A 19,259-nucleotide genomic window follows, 5' to 3' on the forward strand; every position below is an offset into this window, starting at 1 on the left:
TCTGTGCGTTCCCAGCAGCGCCATTTTTCTCTGGTTGGGAGATGCGAGTAGGTTGGGAAACCCACAAAATGGATGATGCGTGCACCTCCCAGCCCAACCCATCAGAAAAGTTACAGGTCATGATGGGAGAATTGCCTCTAGGGTTGCCAAATGTGATTAAAAGTATTCTGGAGGTTTCATCTCTCAAATTATCCCTGCCCATTGTACCCCTCCCCCCCCCCCAACTCACCAACCATTAGTCGATCAACACATCCATTCTTGCAACATGCTGCCTTCCCATGCCAATTGGAATACAAAAGGACCCATTACCTAATTGGGTGATGCTTGACTGTCACCAGACAGCCTTTTTTTTTTGCTCCCATTTTCAATATTTTTAATTCTGCTGAAGAGAAATGCTCAATGAAAATGACATTCAACATCCTTTTTGAATTTCCCAAAGATTTTTCTCCAGGGTTACACGCACAGCCATTTCCTGGGGACTGATCTTCAGTTTCTGGAGAATCTAGGCCAATCCTGGATGGTGTCTTTTGTTTAAACACGCCACAGAAAATGCTGCCATTGCAGAACAATGCTGAACGAGAACGGATTTTGCTGCATTTTGTAGTTTGCCAAGTCAATATGAATCAAGTGAAAATTTTAACTTCTGGCAGCCATGCAGCTTTGTTAAAGTAAAGGAGATTGGAACATCAAACCTGGAGCACAGACTGCCTTTTCTTTTGTTGCCCCAGAGGATTCCCTGCGATGCTGGCAAATCATACTCCATCAGACCATGCTGTGGTCTCAGTTGTGTCAATGTCCATCATAACAGGTCTATGCTCATTGGAATTCAGAAGAATGAGGGGAGATCTTATAGAAACGTAAGATTATGAAGGGAATGAATAAGATAGAAGCAGGGAAGTTGTTTCAACTGGCGGGTGAAACTAAAATAGGGGGCATAGTTGAGGAAATTCTTCACACAAAGGGTTGTGAATCTGTGGAATTCCCTGCTCAGTGAAGCAGTTGAGGCTACCTCATTGAATGTTTTTAAGGCAAGGATAGATAAGTTTTTGAACAATAAAAGAATTAAGGGTTATGGTGAGTGGGCAGATAAATGGATCTGAGTCCACAAAAAGATAAGCCTTGATCTTACTGAATGGCGGAGCAGGCTCGAGGAGCCAGATGACCTACTCTTGCCCCTAGTTTTTATGTTCTTATAACACTAATGACAGGAAAATAAAGTTGGATGAAAGTTAGAGAGCGCAATGTCAAAATAAGTGGGATCCACCTAACCTGGTGTGTAGCAAATGGAGACAGTAAGAGTCATGAACATAGCATTCCTCAAGTACCCCACTTTTTTAACCTTATGACAACCAATATATTTTTGAACGTTTCTTATATCCTTATATTTACATTCTGGTAGTATATTACATTACAAATTATCATTCCATTCTATAAAGGCACAAGTAAAAAGTCATCAGGTATATAAATGTTCTCCATATTTTGTGACTTATTTTCCCTGTTCCTTTCTAAATTTCCCCGCACTAAGATAATAATACATAAAATGCAATGTAGTATTCTTCATATATATTAACTGTTTTCAGATGTTTTTAAAAGGTTCTTTTTGTTGACTATTGGCAATGCAGTTTTTCATTTAAAGAATTTTTAGCACAATGTATTTTTGGAAAAAAAAAGAAGAATCTAAACATTGATCAACGCAGAAACAATGTGAAGCTCTGGGGATTGGAAACTTTTATGATGGAGAAAAGACCCATGGAATTAAATACAAAAATATTGGACTTTAAAAAGATCTGAGTTTTATACTTTTAAAATGGACCCAAACCCTGAAATTGGCTGAGAATTTATAGTTAGCCACTGACAGGAATGGCTGTAGGATGATTCTCTAAGGGTCAATGGGACTCCTCCATGTTTCCAGACAAGGTATTTCTAAAAGCATCCAAAGACTGATTACCATCTCCAGTAAAGGCAAATACAAATGATTATCCCACCTAAAAGACACTGAGTATAATTGCCTAGACTGATCAGTGGATTCCAGGTTTCCAGTTGGAATGTTCAAAGATGGGGTGAAAAACTAGCTGAGATGCACAGGGTTTGCTTGCCTGCTGCCTGTCCTACTGGCAGGTCTGGAATCTGCCTGCTTCATGCTGCCATGTTTTAGTGCAGCAACATGTGCCAGATCTCTGACCTAGCCCCTCAGAGCATCATGCCAAGGGCACAAAAATCCTCAGATTTCTCAGGAATAAGCTTCAAAGCTGCAAGCAACAGTGGCTCACTGTCTCCGTAGAATAAAGTACTGTTGGATGACAGCTATCTCAGTTCCTTTTAAACACGGGAGCCGAGCGCTGCCCACAACAGGCATTCCATTTACACCCAAGACAAGTAGTGCAATAGAAAGATACATGTAAGCATCAAAGGGCTAAATAGTGTCATGGGAAGAGTTTGTGCTTACCTTGGATTTCAGTGTATTAAAAGAGAATGTGCACTGAAATCACTCTCCATTAGAATCACACAGGAAAACGTGCACTAACTAAGCAAGTGACGATACTTTCACAGCACAGAAGGCTGATGAGCCAACCATGTAGTAATATGGACCATGGATTGAGGTAGTGACCCTTTATTTCAAAGTGGGGACAATGCGATAATGTGACTGTCTCACTGAAGATTCGTGGTTAGTGATGAGTGAGCTCTGACACCCTTCACAGCAGTGAATGAGTCCTCAGAGTAGATCATCTCATGTTGAATTAGTCTCTTAGCTGCTTGTGGTCCCATTGGCCTCAGTGGCACATATTGAAATGAGGACACTTGGAAATGTTCAGATTCCCTGCACAAGACAGCTCTTGCTCCTTTTTTACACCACGCATGCCTTGGTGATGGGAGCAAATATACACCTGCGATCTTTAAATTTTAATGTCAATATGTATATCTACTCACATGAAGTTTTATGCAGTGATCTGAGGATCTGCATTTTTTCTTATTGCTCTCATACTGAATACCACACTAAGACCTTGCAGTGCTACCCATTCTCAGCTTCTGTAATTTTTAGTTCCCTTCTGGAACCTGAACCAGTCAATGTATAAACACATCAGAATAACAACCCCTGCTGCAACGCAGTCCTTTGTTATTGTTTTGTAATTATTTCAGGATGAGGTATGGAGCTTGTATTTATGATTGTTCACCCAAGTTATACTTAATCAAAAAATTCAAAAGACATCATGGGGGCTATTCACCTGTCCCATCGCCACTGGCAGAAATCCTGACATCCTGTGCCGGGGATAAAACACAGTTCCTGACTGGCATCGATCCCATCACCATTCACCTAGCCCACCCAGCCAGCCCTGATCAGCTTCATAGAAAGCACAAAGTCTTCAAAATCCCTTCAAACTTTCTGAAAGCATTTGTTTGCATTCAATTTGAGTAGTTGTACATATTGACATTAAAATGTAAACATCGCAGGTTTCCTCCCAGTTATCAGTGCATGCGTGGTGTAAAAATGGAGCAAGAGTTTTCTTGTGCAGGGAATCTGAACATTTCCAGGTGCCCTCATTTCAATATGTGCTAGTGCGGCCAATGGGACAAAAAGTAGCTAACAGACTAGCTCATCAGTTTTCATAGAAATCCTACAGTACAGAAAGAGGCCATTTGGCCCATTGAATCCGCACCAACCACAATCCTACCCAGACCCTACCCCCATATTTTACCCACTAATCCCTCTAACCTACGCATTTCAGGATGCTAAGGGGCAATTTTAGCATGGCCAATCAACCTAACCCACATATCTTTCGACTGTGGAGGAAACCCACACAGATACGGGGAGAATGTGCAAACTCTACACAGACAGTGACCCAAGCTGGGAATCGAGCCCAGGTCCCTGGAGCTGTGAAGCAGCAGTGCTAACAACTGTGCTACCATGCCACCCAGTTTTGAATCACCTTCGACTGACAACCTAATGGTTTCTAGGCAGCATACAGTCTGTTTATTCATCTTTTCCTTCATGGTTGAATGCATATCAAATATTCCTCATTGTTCCTAACCTTAATGTTTGCATAAAAGAAGAGTTGAAAGCACTTAGCTGTCCTTGATGTTGCCTGCAGCTGACACTTGAAACAAATGCTTGCTAAAACATTGGGGCTGAGTGAGCAGCTGTGGAGAATTGAATTGCACGTCATCCACCACCAATGAAAGTGACTGTGTCCTTTCAGGCAGACGACTTGAAAGAGGTCTTGTCACATTTACATCTTCTTAGAGAGAATGGAGTGGTCCTGGGATTTGAAAGCCTGCCAGGTGTCCAGGGGCAATGGAAATGAAAATGCCCAGCCCACTTTAAAGTTTCCACACTACACAGAGTGTAGATTTTGATGGGAGAGATATCTGAAATAGAAACATAGAAAGTGGAATCATGTCAAGAGTGATGTTCAGGTTCCCCAGAGTTAGAAGGGCCAATCTAGCCACAAGATCCTCATCTCAGGGAATAGTACTGAGGCCAACCCCTTGCCCCCATCCCAAGTCCACCCAAACCCCAGGATCCTTGGGGGACCCTCCCTCTGTAGCCTGGCAGCATCAGAAGGGCACATGGTCACTATACATCTCCCTGACCCCCTACTGGAGTACAAGGCCCCAGGCTAGGGTGTCACAGCCAGGAGCCAGTACAATGTTTGTCACTGGGGTCTGGGGGAGGGTTGGGAGGCGGGGGGGGGGGGGGGGGGGGGCGGTGGTGGGGGTGTATCATGAGGGGGATCATGAGAAGGGTAACGGAGGGGGCCCATCTAGGAGTGTCTCTCATGTGTAGGGTTCATACAGGCCTTTGGCTGAGATGTTTGGGGCATGGTTACCTTTATGCATACATGGTGTGGTGAGGGGGAAAGTGGGGTTGGGAGGGGTGCCCCTTTGTGATGGGGGGTGTTAATAGTGCTCTCTTGGGTCAGTGGAGGCTGTTATTTCCATAGTGGTGGGGGGTGGGTGCTGTCTGTCAGTGTAGAGATCTGGGTGCCCTTTGAAATCGTGCCCCAATCTCTGAACAGCTGGCTGGTGAGGCTGTTTCTCATGATGCATACATTTGTGTCTATCAGGTGGGAGAACCCCACCTTATAGCCGCTGTAAAAACCAGAGGGAAACACTCCTGTTTTCCTGTTGGTATGGGTACTTAGTGCCAATTTGGAAGATGTGGGTTCAAGACTATCAAAAATCTTATTTTAATTTGGATTTGGATTGGAGCAAGAGAGATGAGTAGATAATTTTACCATTTGGAAACATTCTCCCTTATACTTAAGCAAATATTTCATAAAATTAACTAAACTTTACCAGAGTTTATTCTGTTGCAGTATTTTTAAGTTTCAGACATATGTACCATAAATCCTTACGAATCTGCAAACATTATGAAGTCAGTTAGTCTGCATTTAGTCTCTTTTTCCATGTGTGACTAATGACAATAATCTGCCCACAAGCATTGAATAACAATAACTCATTCTCTTGATCAAATCAACCACAGAAGTTGTCCAGTTGTAAAACTGTCAAAACACAAAAGAGTAGAAAAGAGAAGAGAGATAAATCCTAAAGAAGATATATGGTCTGACTTTCCCTGATTTGTCATTTTTCAAATCTATTAGAAATTGCTGTGGGCATCAAATGCTTAAAGTGCCTTTAGAAGAGATCCTATTATAAGGCTTCGGGTACATATTAAACTCACTACTCACATTCCAATTTTAAATATTTGGCCAGATCTTTCCTTCTCCATTATCCCGAGAATTGCTTCACGTGTTCTCTCCAACTGACCCACCTCATCCTTCTCCAGAGTTACGTTTCACACATTAGAACATAGAACATAGAACACTACAGCACAAACGGGCCCTTCGGCCCACGAGTTCCGCCGATCACATCAACACCTACCAACCTACAGACCTATCTATAACCCTCAATCTCATTAAACCCCATATACTCATCCAGAAGTCTTTTAAAAGACCCCAGCGAGTTCGCCTCCACCACCACTGACGGCAGCCGATTCCATTCACTCACCACCCTCTGAGTGAAAAACTTACCCCTAACATCACTTCTGAACTTCCCTCCCTGCACCTTAAATCTGTGTCCTCTCGTAGCAACCATTTCAACCCGGGGAAATAGCCTCGGAGAGTCCACCCTATCTATTCCTCTCAACATTTTGTAAACTTCTATCAGGTCGCCTCTCAACCTTCGTCTCTCCAGGGAAAAGAGTCCCAGCTCCCTCAACCTAACTTCATAAGGCATGCCTCCCAGTCCAGGCAACATCCTTGTAAATCTCCTCTGTACCCTCTCAATAGCTTCTACATCTTTCCTATAGTGAGGCGACCAGAACTGCGCACAATACTCTAAATGAGGCCTGACAAGGGTCTTATAAAGTTGCAGCATTACCTCCCGACTCCTAAACTCAATCCCTGGATTAATGAAGGCCAGTACACCATACGCCTTCTTGACCACCTCCTCCACCTGCGAGGCCGATTTGTAGTCTTTTGATAACTAGGTGTTTTCAAGGTCCTCGTTTCAGCCTTGGGCAACAAGGTGCTCCAAGTCACAGTCATGATAATACTTTTTTTAATAAGATCTCTACTCAATCTTCTGTTTCCTCCATACCTGTCATAATAGCCCTCTTAGAGTTGAATAAAAAGTTGAAGTTCTAGGATAGCATTCCTCCAAATTGAACAAGTAATCAAAGTTTTGCCCCAATGAATGAAATCAAGAACATTCACTTTTCTATAAGCAACAAAAATATAAATAATGCAGCATTTTTGCAAAACACACAATGTCATTCTGAGCTTCCTGTATAGAAGCTAGTCACAATGGGCATGTGTGAACCCAGCTTGCACAACATTGTTGCAGCCCTCTATCTCACATTCTCTGCCACCTCTTTGAGATCATAGAATTACTTCAGAAACTGCGCAATTAAGGACATCATCAAACTGTTGAAACTGAAATGAATAAGTAGAAAAACCATTGGGATATAAGATCAGCCAACTGTTAGTCATTAAATGAAAGCAAGTGGTCAGTACCATGATTACTGCAGTTAGAATTTCAGAAAATATAAACATTCAAATCATTTCCAAATGGTGTTCTTTTAAATTTCAACATATGATTCTGCTTTTTGGAATCGACAAGTAGGATCACACTGGGATTCAAATCTTGGTGACAATTTTGAGCCCACACTCTCCCCCTGCGGGAATGGCAGAATGTGCTCAAAATCCAGAGAGCGCGTTTTGCACTAGCAAATTTCTGAGTTCCGATCTTACCGGTCCCTTACCTGTGGAGTCAGGCTGTTTTAGTATATTTGCATGTCATTAGCAGATACTCTCTCTGGGACGTCCCTCCTCACTAGCTATTCAGTAGGTGTTGGTGTGACATCATGTCAGCGCCATTTACAACGGGTTCAACTAGACTTGTGTAAGGAAAGTGCTAAAGTATGGTACCTCCTTGTTCATTCAACGGGGCAATGTGAAATGACACATGGCTAGATTGAAAATGTTTGATAACATGCGGAGTAAGTGATTTGATTTGATTTATTATTGTCACGTATTAGTATACAGTGAAAAGTATTGTTTCTTGCATGCTGTACGGACAAAGCATATTGTTCCTAGGCCAGGAAAGGAGAGAGTGCAGAATGTAGTGTTAAAGTCGTAGCTAGGGTGTAGAGAAAGACCAACTTAATGCGAGGTAGTTCCATTCAAAAGTCTGATGGCAGCAGGGATGAAGCTGTTCTTGAGTTGGTTGGTACGTAGCCCCAGACTTGTGTATCTTCTTTCCAGTGGAAGAAGGTCGAAGAGAGTATGTCTGGGGTGCATGAAGTCCTTAATTATGCTGGCTACTTTCCCGCAGCAGCGAAAAGTATAGACAGAGTCAATGGAAAGCAGTATTGCAATGATAAGGTTAACCTCAAATGTACTCTTGAGATGACGAGGTTAACTGCATGAGTGTTATAGATCTGAGAAGTGTACATAAGAAGGAAAAATCAGATTTCAAGCTGGGACTCCACCTCAGATTGGGTCGCAACTGATTCCAGGCAAACAGACAAAACAAGAATGTGCTGCAGTGACCAGAGGCTCCTCCAGCACAACTTGAGTAAACTTGTGATAAGTATATATTTTTTCCTTTGTTAAAACAATGAACAACTTTTGTATTTGAAACCTAAGCTTGTCCTCCTTCTGTTGGCGAATATCTCTTGCTGTTGAATTGCTACCAACACTGGCTGTCCTGTTAGTTTTTAACGTTCCAAACAGCATTGATTGATGAGGGATGGGAATTTTGCCCCGTACGTGGGAGGAAGTCCAGCCTCAGAGTGCTGCTGGCTTATTGATTGGCTGATACCTCTCTCATCCCAACAGTGCCTGAAGCTGCAGTGAACAGAACTGGGACTGGGAGCAGTCCCCAAGAATCTAAGTCCTGGGAGTACAGGACCAGGAAAGAGTGGGGTCTCAGGGTGGAAAGGGGAAGTGAGGCCCCGGGCTAAACAGAAGGGAGTAGGGGTGTTAGCAGAGCAGCCATTTCAGTGACTTGAGCATAAATATTAAGGCTGACAGTCCAGTAAAATACCGCCTGCACTGTTAAATGTGCCATCTTTCAGCTGAGATATTAAATTGAGGACCTCTCAGCTGGGCTGAGAAGATCCCATATGGCACTATTTTAGAGAGCAGGGGAGATATTCCCAGTCAATAATTGTTTCTCAATCAACATCACTGAAAAAAAAAGGTGATGGTAGGGAAAGAAATTAAGATTTCATACGTGATTCATACCGAAGTAAGGAAGGATAAATTGGTTTGCTGAAAACTTACATAGTAATTGAAAGCAAATGGAGAACTCTGAAACTAATGGAATTCCTCAGGGTTCTGTCCTAGAATTGCACTGATGACATTATTCAGATAAGCAATGGAAAATAGATACTTACAAAATTTCTTGACATTAAGTTAGATGGCGAAGTGACAAGCATAGGAAAGATTGATAGAACGCAAAGGGATTTGTAAACTGAAGCAGAGGACTGAATGATAGATGTATTTTAATATGCATAAATAAACATGATGCAAAATTGAAAGGAGGCATAAAATGTGTGTACATAATTGGATATCCTGTAGCAAAAGCTAGAAAGGAAAGAAGATTTCAGCTTGATTACTGCCCACTTGATGAAAGTATTCTGTCAGTGTGAAGCTGTTAGCAAGGCAGCTAATCATGTACTGTAATACATTGTGAGTGAACTTCACCATAAACCAAGCCAAACTATATTAACATTATGTCAGCTGTTTGTAAGGCTGCACTTAGATTATTGTATGCAGATTAGGACTTCCCGCTCTTCAAAAGAACACAAGCCCTTTCGAAAGATCCCCAAGTAGGACAAGGGTGATTCTGGACTCAAAGTTACAAAGAGAGAATCATAGAATCATAGAATTCCTACTGTGCAGGAGGAGGCCATTTGGCCCATCGAGTCTGCACCAAACACAACCCCACCCAGCCCTATCCCCGTAGTCCCACATGTTTACCCTGCTAATACCCCGACACTTGGGTCAATTTAGCATGGCCAATCAACCTAACCCACACATCTTCGATCTGTGGGAGGAAACTGGTGCTCCTGGAGGAAACCCACTCAGACACAGGGAGAATGTGCAAACTGCACACAGCGACCTGAGGCTGGAATTGAATCTGGGTCCCTGGCACTGTGAGGCAGCAGTGCTAACCACTGTGCTGCCTTCAAACACATTGACTCGGACTTGAAATTAATTTTGTTAGAAAAACATAAAATTGAAGAGAATGATTCAGGTCCTTAAAATGATGAAATGTTTGGATAATGTTGAAATAAGCCAACTGTTTAACTTGGCCATTGAAAGAGCGGATATGAATACAAAATGAACAATGCTCAATCGACAGAGTGTAATAGGATTCTTTTCCTTACATAGAATTGAATATGAAGGATGGACACCCCATAAAAGGGCTGAATACTCAACATTTAGGAAAAAGAATTGAAATGGAATGGCTTAAATAAAGATGATCAGACACCCCATAACATGTAATGGCTCATATGTTATGGGTATCTGTAAATTATAAGCAGGTGGGAGTTTATAGTATGTGATCTAATGCTGGTTTGTTATCAGGTGTTTAAGAGTTTGGGCAAAATTTTACAAGGTTTTATTTTTATCTCTTCTCTTAGGACACTGAATAAATTGGGTAGAGCTCAAAAAGTTAAAATTATATTTGATCAGGAGGTGGGGCCAGTTGAGTAGAATGCTCTTTATTTGATCTATTTTTGTCTTTTCTTATCTCTAATGTTTGAGTTTAGATGCCACTGGACATTTATGGAATTATTAATCCAACCAAACAACCTTTCCCCAGTCACATGGAGGGTGGTCTGTTGAAGAGGCTCCATTTTCAGCCATGATCAGTTCCAGTTTAACCTGCCCCACTAGTTCCCCTCCCCCATCCTGGCCCTGCACCACCACCACTACCATCAGGCAAGTGCTGGAAAAAGTTGAAACTAACCTTTTGTTGCTTAGGAACACTGCCAAACACTGGATAAAATACAGAGATGCTGGCTAAGCTATTAGCTTTAATGAAACAATCACATGTCAGCATGCTAAATTCTCTCTCAGTGCCCCCAAACAGGTGCTGGATTGTGGTGACTAGAGGATGTTCACAGTAACTTTATTTGCAGTGTTAATGTAAGCCTACTTGTGACTAATAAATAAACTTTGTACATTTCTGAAACTGTGGTACTTACATTTGTGGAGTACTTTACTTTGCATCAGTACGTTAGCGACTTTTCAGCTTTCCAATCTACATTGCATCTTTATCCATAAATCCAAAAATTATTACAAATGGAATTTTTCAGAAACAATGACAGTTATATCCATTAAAATTAATTTCACAGTACCTTTTGCATCATTTAAAAAAAATACATTTATTTACTGAAGGCTTACAATCGTATCTCTGTTATGTTTGAGAGAAATTCTGTTACAGATAATCCCAACCTATAAGAATAAACAGGCTGTGTTCTAAGAAATGGTTTCCTAATGTGAGCAACAAACATGAAGCAAATTGTTTTCTTCCATATGTATTCTACCAAATCTCATTGAATTTATAACTACCGATCAGGAACATGTGCTCTATGTACCAGACAACAAGTTACAGCTCACCCTGTAACAGCAGCCTGGTTTTAAATGTAGAGCAAATTAAACTCCTTAAATACTGGGTTACTTTTCCTTATACAATCTCTTGGAATGGAGGAGCAGTTGCTTCCTCTCCGGTTCAACAGATTCTGAAATGGCTGATACGTTCAATTTGTGCAATTTGCAGAGTGCCACATTCGAGGCCAGATCTGCTTGAAAGGTTGGGTTGTAGGGTTATTTGGAGGGTTGCGCAGAGAACTAGAGTTGTCAATTGAGAGATGTTTTCCCTGGAACTCAGGTATTGCAGTACTCTAATGGATGCCTGGGCTCTCAGCCAAGAATGCCTAATGAGCCGTCGTTGAGAACCCAGAAATCAATTAGTCTGAAACATCCGCCCCAAGGAAAATATTGCTTGATTGACAGCTCTGGATTTCTGACCTCTTCTTTCAGTTTCATTATTTTTATTTACACAAGATGATGGGATTCAAATATTTGCAATTTCTGCTCTTGATGCTTTAAAAAGATTTGGATGATTGATAATGATATTGGGCTGTAGTAAAAAAGTGTTACTTTAAGAAACTAGCAAGTTTACAGTGAATGACTGGGGATTTTTTTAAAGTGCTTTTATGCATCCTACTGTACCACTATAGAGCTCATTGCTTCCATACAAGGAATGGACATGGAAGCACAATAGCTCGGCACAAAGAACATCTGAGATCATAGACAGTGGGTTGGTTAGAGACATGTTCTGGCACGGATAGGGAATGGGGGATGATGGCTAGAGAATCTTGCAGTGTTTTATCATATTTGGGATGAAGACCCATAGCACCGAGGCAAGCCTTCTAAACAGCCTGCAGCTCCCATTACTGCCTTCAAATTTTTTTTCCTGGCTTGAATTGCCTCCCCCCCAACCATCCGTTCTCTGAAAAAACCTCAAAAGAAGTTCAACAGAGAGTGATGCTGAATTTTATCCATTAAAATAAACTATGACCTATATTTCATTCCAGCTTCCAGATGGAAGAGGTGATCGGCGGATTTTATATTTCTTTTATCTGCTAATATAACAAAGAATAAGCTACAGAATTGATTATAAATCTTGATGGTGAGTCAGCTATGCCATTTTCCCAACAATATATCCAGATGGCCCTCAGCTTAAGTAACTCTCATCTTTAAAAAAGCATCATCACCAACATATTTGTCAAAAGGCATTTTAAAAAATATTTCACATACATAGATTATGTCACTGTGAATCATAGAATCCCTACAGTGCTGAAGAGGCCATTTGGCCCATTGAGTCTGCACTGACAACAATCCCACCCAAGCCTTATCCCTGTAACCCCACACATTTATCCTGCTAATCCGCAGACACTAAGGGGCAATTTAGCATGGCCAATCAACCTAATCCACATGTCTTTGGAGTGTGGGTGGAAACTGGAGCACCCAATGGAAACTTATGCAGACAAGGGGAGAACGTGCAAACTCCACACAGGCAGTTACCCGAAGCTGGAATTGAACCTGGGTTCGTGGCACTGTGAGGTAGCAATGCTAGGCACTCTCCCACCATGCCATCCCCAAAGAAAACATGACAATAAAAATGTTCTCCCTCTGGGTCAAAAATAGGTAGCCATGCTGCAAAACCAATTATCATTTGCTTTATTTGTTGTACAGCAATCAAAAGATACCATGGTCTTTTTTTTAAATTGCAAGTCAAATCTAACCTTACTGATCAAGTTACTTCTTAAATCTAGAGACAATTTCATACACCATTTGACTTCACCATATTAGCAAGATATCATGTGTTGAATTTTCACTCCCGGATCGGGGCACAGTACTGGGATATTTCCCAGCTCCGCTAACCTGGCCTGGGGGATCAGATTTTCATTCTGGGGTAGTTTGATTCTTGGTAGTCATGCTGGGTAACCCTGGTATGAGTGTGGAGGATGCCAAGTGTGGAGACAGGCTGGATGGAAGTCCTGCCTCACTGCGCTGTTACTGTGTTGAAGTTTGAAACAAAAACAGAAAAATATAGATCAACCCTCCGGTTCTCAGCCCTCATGCCCCTAGCCCAAGCCATGCCAACCCATGTCACCCCATGCTCCACCTATGACTCCTCGATGCCATCCTATGCCCTTCTGCCCACAATTCATGGTACCTCATATATTCCATGCTAACTTATGGTCCACATGGACTTTCATGCACTTTTTGGCCCCATGTCAACTTAGTGCCAACTCACACCACCCAATGCCCTCTCACACACCACCCTGTTAGTTTATATACACCACACTAACTTGTCTAGTATCTGCTATCGGCAAAATTCATGACCCATGCTGAGATTAAGTAAAATAAAGTTTTGTGTGTCAATTGTGGATTTTATTTTTAAGAATCACTTATTCATAAGAACTTATTTACTTCATCTAACTCCTTCAACCCAATTATCTCTTATATCAAGAGACATTTAATTCAATTGCATAATCTTTTACAAAAGCAAACATTAGAATTTATGGTCCCCCTTCAAAGAGTTTATAACTATTTGGGGCTGTCACTCAAACTGTGAATTGGCAGGTATCCTCCTGTGATTGGACAGTTGTGAAATCAGCTTGAGAACATTAAATAGCAAGCAATTATTTTTTAACACTGCAGGCAACTTTTCAAATTGTTAAAGGGCAGAAGTTTTAAAAGGCTTGGCAGCCTTCTTGGACAGGTTATCTGAACACTTTTGACATGTATTTAAAGCTTCAATGAGTTTCACAGTTCCAGTATGTTGTTGCATTTTGTACACATTTTCAGGATTACTTTTACAATCCCAAAGGTCATATGGTCTGCCCAAAAGTGACCCGGCACCATATCCAAAGGAGTATTGTACCTAATCAAAAAGGTACGCTGTTTATCTAAACACATTTACGAAGTTTTGACCTGCTCCTACCAGATCGAATCTGTGCACATCAGATCCACACACCTGGTCATCAAAGTCACATGAGTGGTGGCAACTGCTGATTTTTGTAGACAACTACCTCCGCAAGATGGATGTGCACAAATCTTGACCCACACCCCTTTCTATCCCTGCAGAAATGGTGGGTACTGTGGATTCAGGCAGCTTGCACCATTTTCCAAACATTGGAGAGATTCCCCATCATTGAGAAAATCCAGGCCCAAGAAAGAAAAAAGTGAGAATTGAACATTAATTTTTAGCTGCTTTAATCTTGACTCTAATCACTTACTAGCCTCATTCTCTTGTGTAAGTGCAATCATTTTTGTTTTGCAAGCGTAAATGGTTTTTGACTTAATGGTTAGAATTCTCCAACTGTTTGCTAGTGGCAAATTTTCTGGCCTTGCCAGCAGAATACCCCCCCTGCCCCCGCCGTGAGTTTCCTGGTGGAAAATTCCACTGACAGCGGCGGCACCAGAAGGTTCCCACTGCTAGTGAACGACATGCCACCTCTCGCTACTGAGAAACCCCCTGAATGAGACTGGAGAATTCCAGCTAATATTTTTAGCTCTGCTTAATGCATTTGTTGTTGAACACAGAAGGAATTTTGGTCAGAGTGTGGGAAGGTGGAATACAGATTTATTTTGAAGGTAAAGAAGAACTGTATTTAGAGTGAGACAGACTTTGCTGTACTCAGTTTTTTTGTATTGATAATGTTATGCACTCATATCTGGTTTAACATTATAAATATCTAAACATTCTTTGGTTCGGACTCTTTTATACGAAGCCATTAAACTGAAGTTCTCCAAAGTAATTTCAATTGATACAATTCTTACGTAACAGTGAGTGTAGCATTCCAAAAAATAAATGGTTGCTAGGAATATTTTGACATATAAAAGCATCATAAGTATAGAAACATAGAAGATATGAACAGGAGGAGGCCATTTGGTCTTTTGAGCCTGTTCCACCATTCATTATGATCATGGCTGATCATCCAACTCGATAGCCGTATTCTGCTTTTTCCCCCATAACCTTTGATCCCATTCACCCCAAATGCTTTATCTAGCCACTTCTTGAATACATTCAATATTTTGGCATCATCTACTTCCTGTGGTAATGAATATCACAGCTTCACCACTCTTTGAGTGAAGAAATATCTCCTCCCCTCCATCCTACATGGTCTACCCTGTATTCTCAGACAGTGACCCCTGGTTCTGGACTCCCCCACCATCTGGAAGATCCTCCCTACTCTACCCTGTCTAGTCCTGTTAGAATTTTATAAGTTTCTATGAGATCCCCCCTCATTTGTCTGAATTCCAGTGAAAACAATCCTAACTTCATTAATCTTTCTCATACATCAGTCCCGCCATCCCTGGGATCAGTCTGTAATGATGTGGGTATGCCGGCGTTGGACTGGCGTAAACACAGTAAAAAGTCTGACAACACCAGGTTTTTGTCCAACCGATTTATTTGATAATACTCACAAGCTTTTGAGGTTTCCCTCTTCGTCAGGTGAATGGAGAGTTACATCAGTCTGTAAGCCTTTGCTGCACGCCCTTGAGTGCAGGAACATACTTCCTCAGAAAAGGAGACCAAAACTGCACACAAAATTCTAGATGTGGTCTCACCAAGGCCCTATATAGTTGCAACAACACATCCCTGTTCCTGTACTCGAAACCTCTTACAATGAAGGCCAACATGCCATTTGCCTTCTTTACCACCTACTGCACCTGCATGCTTACCTTCAGTGACTGGTGCACAAGGACACCCAGGTCCCACTACATGCTCCTCTCTCCCAATTTACAACTGTTCAGGTGCCTGCCTTCTTGTTTTTGTTTCAAAGTGAATAACCTCACATTTATCCAAATGATACTGCATCTGCCATTTATTTGCCCATTCACCCAATCTGTCCAGATCATTCTGAAGGATCTCTGCATCCTTGTCAGACTTTACCCTCCCACCCAACTTGGTATCATCTGAAAATTTTGAGATGTTATATTTTGTTCCCTCATCCAAATTGTTAACATATATTGTGAATAGGTGGGGTCCCAGGACCAATCCCTGTGACACCCCACTAGTTGCTACCTGCCAATTTGAAAAGCACCCATTAATTCCCACTCTTTGTTTCCTCTCTGCGAACCAGTTTTCTATCCAGCTCAATACTCTTCCCCCAATCTCGCACTTTAATCTTGCACGATAATCTCTTGTGCGGGACTTTATCAAATGCTTTCTGAAAGTCCAGATATACTACATTGACTGGCTCCCCCATGTCAACTCTACTAGTTACATCTTCAAAGAATTCCAACAGATTTGTGAAGCATGATTTCACTTTCATAAATCCATGCTGACTCCGTCTGATCCTGCCACTGCTTTCTAAATGCTCTGCTATAAAGTCCTTGATAATAGATTCAAGAATTTTCCTTATTGTTGTTAAGCTTACTGGCCTATAATTCCCTGCTTTCTCTCTGCCTCCTTTTTTGAGTATTGGAGAGACATTAGCTACCCTCCAATCTGCAGGGATTCTTTCCAAGTGGAAAGAATCTTAGAAGATGACCACCAATCATTCATTATTTCTTGAGCTACTTGCTTAAGTATGCTGGAATGTAATTATCAAGCCCTGGGGATTTATCCACCTTCAATACCATCAATTTTCTCAGTACCATTTCTCTACTAATATTGATCTCCTCAGTTCTTCCCTCTCACTAAATCCTGCATTCTCCAACGTTTCTGGTATTTGATTTATGTCCTCTTTTGCGAAGACAAAACCAAAGTATATATTCAGTTGCTCAGCCATTTTTTTGTCCCTTACTACATATTCCCCCATTTCTGTCTGTTCAGGACCTACACTTGTCTTCACCAACCTCTTTCTCGTCACGTATCTATAGAAACTCCGAGTGTCAGCCTTTTTATCTTCCGTGTAAGCTTACTTTTATACTGCATTTTCCTCTTAATCAATCCCTTGGTCTTTCTTTGTTGAATTCTAAACTGCTTCCAATCCTCAGATCTATTATTTTACTTGGCCAATCTTCATGCCTCTTCCTCGGATTGGATACTCTCTCTAATTTCATTTGTAAACCATGGATTGGCCCTTTTACCCAGTTTGCTTTTGTGCCAGACAGGAATAAACAATGATGTAGTTCCCCATGTGCTCCTTGAATGTTTGCCATTGTCTATCCACTATCATCCCTTTAAGTAACACGTCCCAACTTATCAAGGCCAACTCATGCCCCATATCCTCACAGTTTCCCTTCTTAAGATTCAGCACACTTGTCTCTGAATCAACTACTTCACTCTCCATCTTGATAAAAAATTCTATCATGTTATGGTTGCTCACCCCCAAGGGGTTTCATACAGCTAGATTGGCAATGATTCCCTTCTCGTTACACAGTACCCAGTCCAAGATGGCCTGCTCTCTAGTTGGTTCCTCCACATATTAGTCAAGAAAACCATTCTTATACACTCCAGAAATTTCTTCTTTATGTCATTTGGCTAATTTGATTTGCCCAATCTATGTGCAGATTAAAGTCACCTATAATCACCAATATTCCCTTTATCACATGCATCTCTAATTTCGTGTTTAATGCCATTTCACATTGCCTGTACCTTTAAGACATAATTACCTGTAAAGGCTCACATTCCAATCATTATTTTGTAAATTGAATTTGTGTCCTTATAGGCCCTGTTTGTGAATAGAACTCCCACTCACCTGATGAAGGGGCAGCAAGTGCTCCGAAAGCTGATGGCTTTTGCTAACAAATAAATCTGTTGGACTTTAATCTGGTGTTGTGAGACTTTTTACTGTATTTCCAACATCACCATTGCAGTTTGAAGGCCTATATATGACTCCCACTAATATTTTTTGCTCTTTGATTTTTCTCAACTCTACCCATACAGACTCTATATTGTCAGAGCTAATATCCTTTCTCACTTTTTTGTTAATTTCCTCTTTAACCAGCAGTGCCACTCCACTACCTTTTCCTTTATGCCTGTCCTTCCTAAATATTGAATACCCTGGGACATTCAATTCCCATCCCTGCAGCCATGTCTCTGTAATCCCAATTATATCATACCTATTTACATTTTACACAAATTGTAAGAAAAGTACCATTGCAAAGTGCTCTTCCAACTAGTCCATGAACAGCAAGCAAAAAAATTTGACTCTTAATGCAGCATCACCTAACGGCCTTTTATTATTTCATTACTCTGTGCTCAGTTGAGTACATTTCTCATATTTCATATGCTTCTCCTTTTGTGTTTTTATTATGCAACATTGGAATGGGGATGTTGTTGACTCTGTTGGTATTAATTGCCCATTCCTTGATGGGCTGAGATGGTGATGGTGAGACTTCATAAAACACTGGCAGCAGTTTGATTCAATTAAGTAGCTTGCCAAGCCACTGCAGCAAGCAGTAATGAGTCAACAACATTGGTGTGGGACTGGAGCTCTGCACAAGCCAGATTGCGAAGGAAGGCATGTTTTCTTCCTCCACTGGAGTCACTCCTTTTAAGACTAATGGACTGATTTGTGGTCAATTTTACAAATCACATCATTTTATTGCTAGATTTCTTTCTCCATATAATTGTGTATTTCATTCAGAAAGCCTGAATCTTGATCTAAAATTGTTCTGATTTATGTATACAAATTTACTAAAGAAAAACTGACTGGCTGTTAAATATTGTTTTCCAGCCAGAAACTAAGTTAGAAATAAACATCTTGGCTGCTGAAGGTGGCCCTAATTCAAAAGTTCCAGATTGCACTTTACAGGTTTGCTTGCAACCTTTACATGCAGACAACAAGGAAGTTATACATCGCATACTGCAATCACCCATTCCCTGCCAAGTCAGGAGATTGATTGTATTGATATGCAATGTGTTAGGGATGAGCGTGGTCTTATTTGCATGGTGTAATCATAATATTGTGGCTTTTGTGAAAAACAATGGGGCGATTATCCCATCCCGCTGTGCTGCTCTTTAGCGCAGTGGGTTAGGAGACTCGATGTGGGTATGCCGGCGTTGGACTGGCGTAAACACAGTAAAAAGTCTGACAACACCAGGTTTTAGTCCAACCTATTTATTTGATAATATTCTCACAAGCTTTCGAGGGGTTACAGACCTCTCCATTCACCTGACGAAGAGGGTAACCCCTCGAAAGCTTGTGAGAATATTATCAAATAAATAGGTTGGACTAAAACCTGGTGTTGTCAGACTTTTTACTTAGGAGACTCCAG

This window comes from Carcharhinus amblyrhynchos, chromosome 13 (genome assembly GCF_965287045.1).
Source record: "Carcharhinus amblyrhynchos chromosome 13, sCarAmb.v2.hapA, whole genome shotgun sequence".
Taxonomy (NCBI): Eukaryota; Metazoa; Chordata; class Chondrichthyes; order Carcharhiniformes; family Carcharhinidae; genus Carcharhinus; species Carcharhinus amblyrhynchos.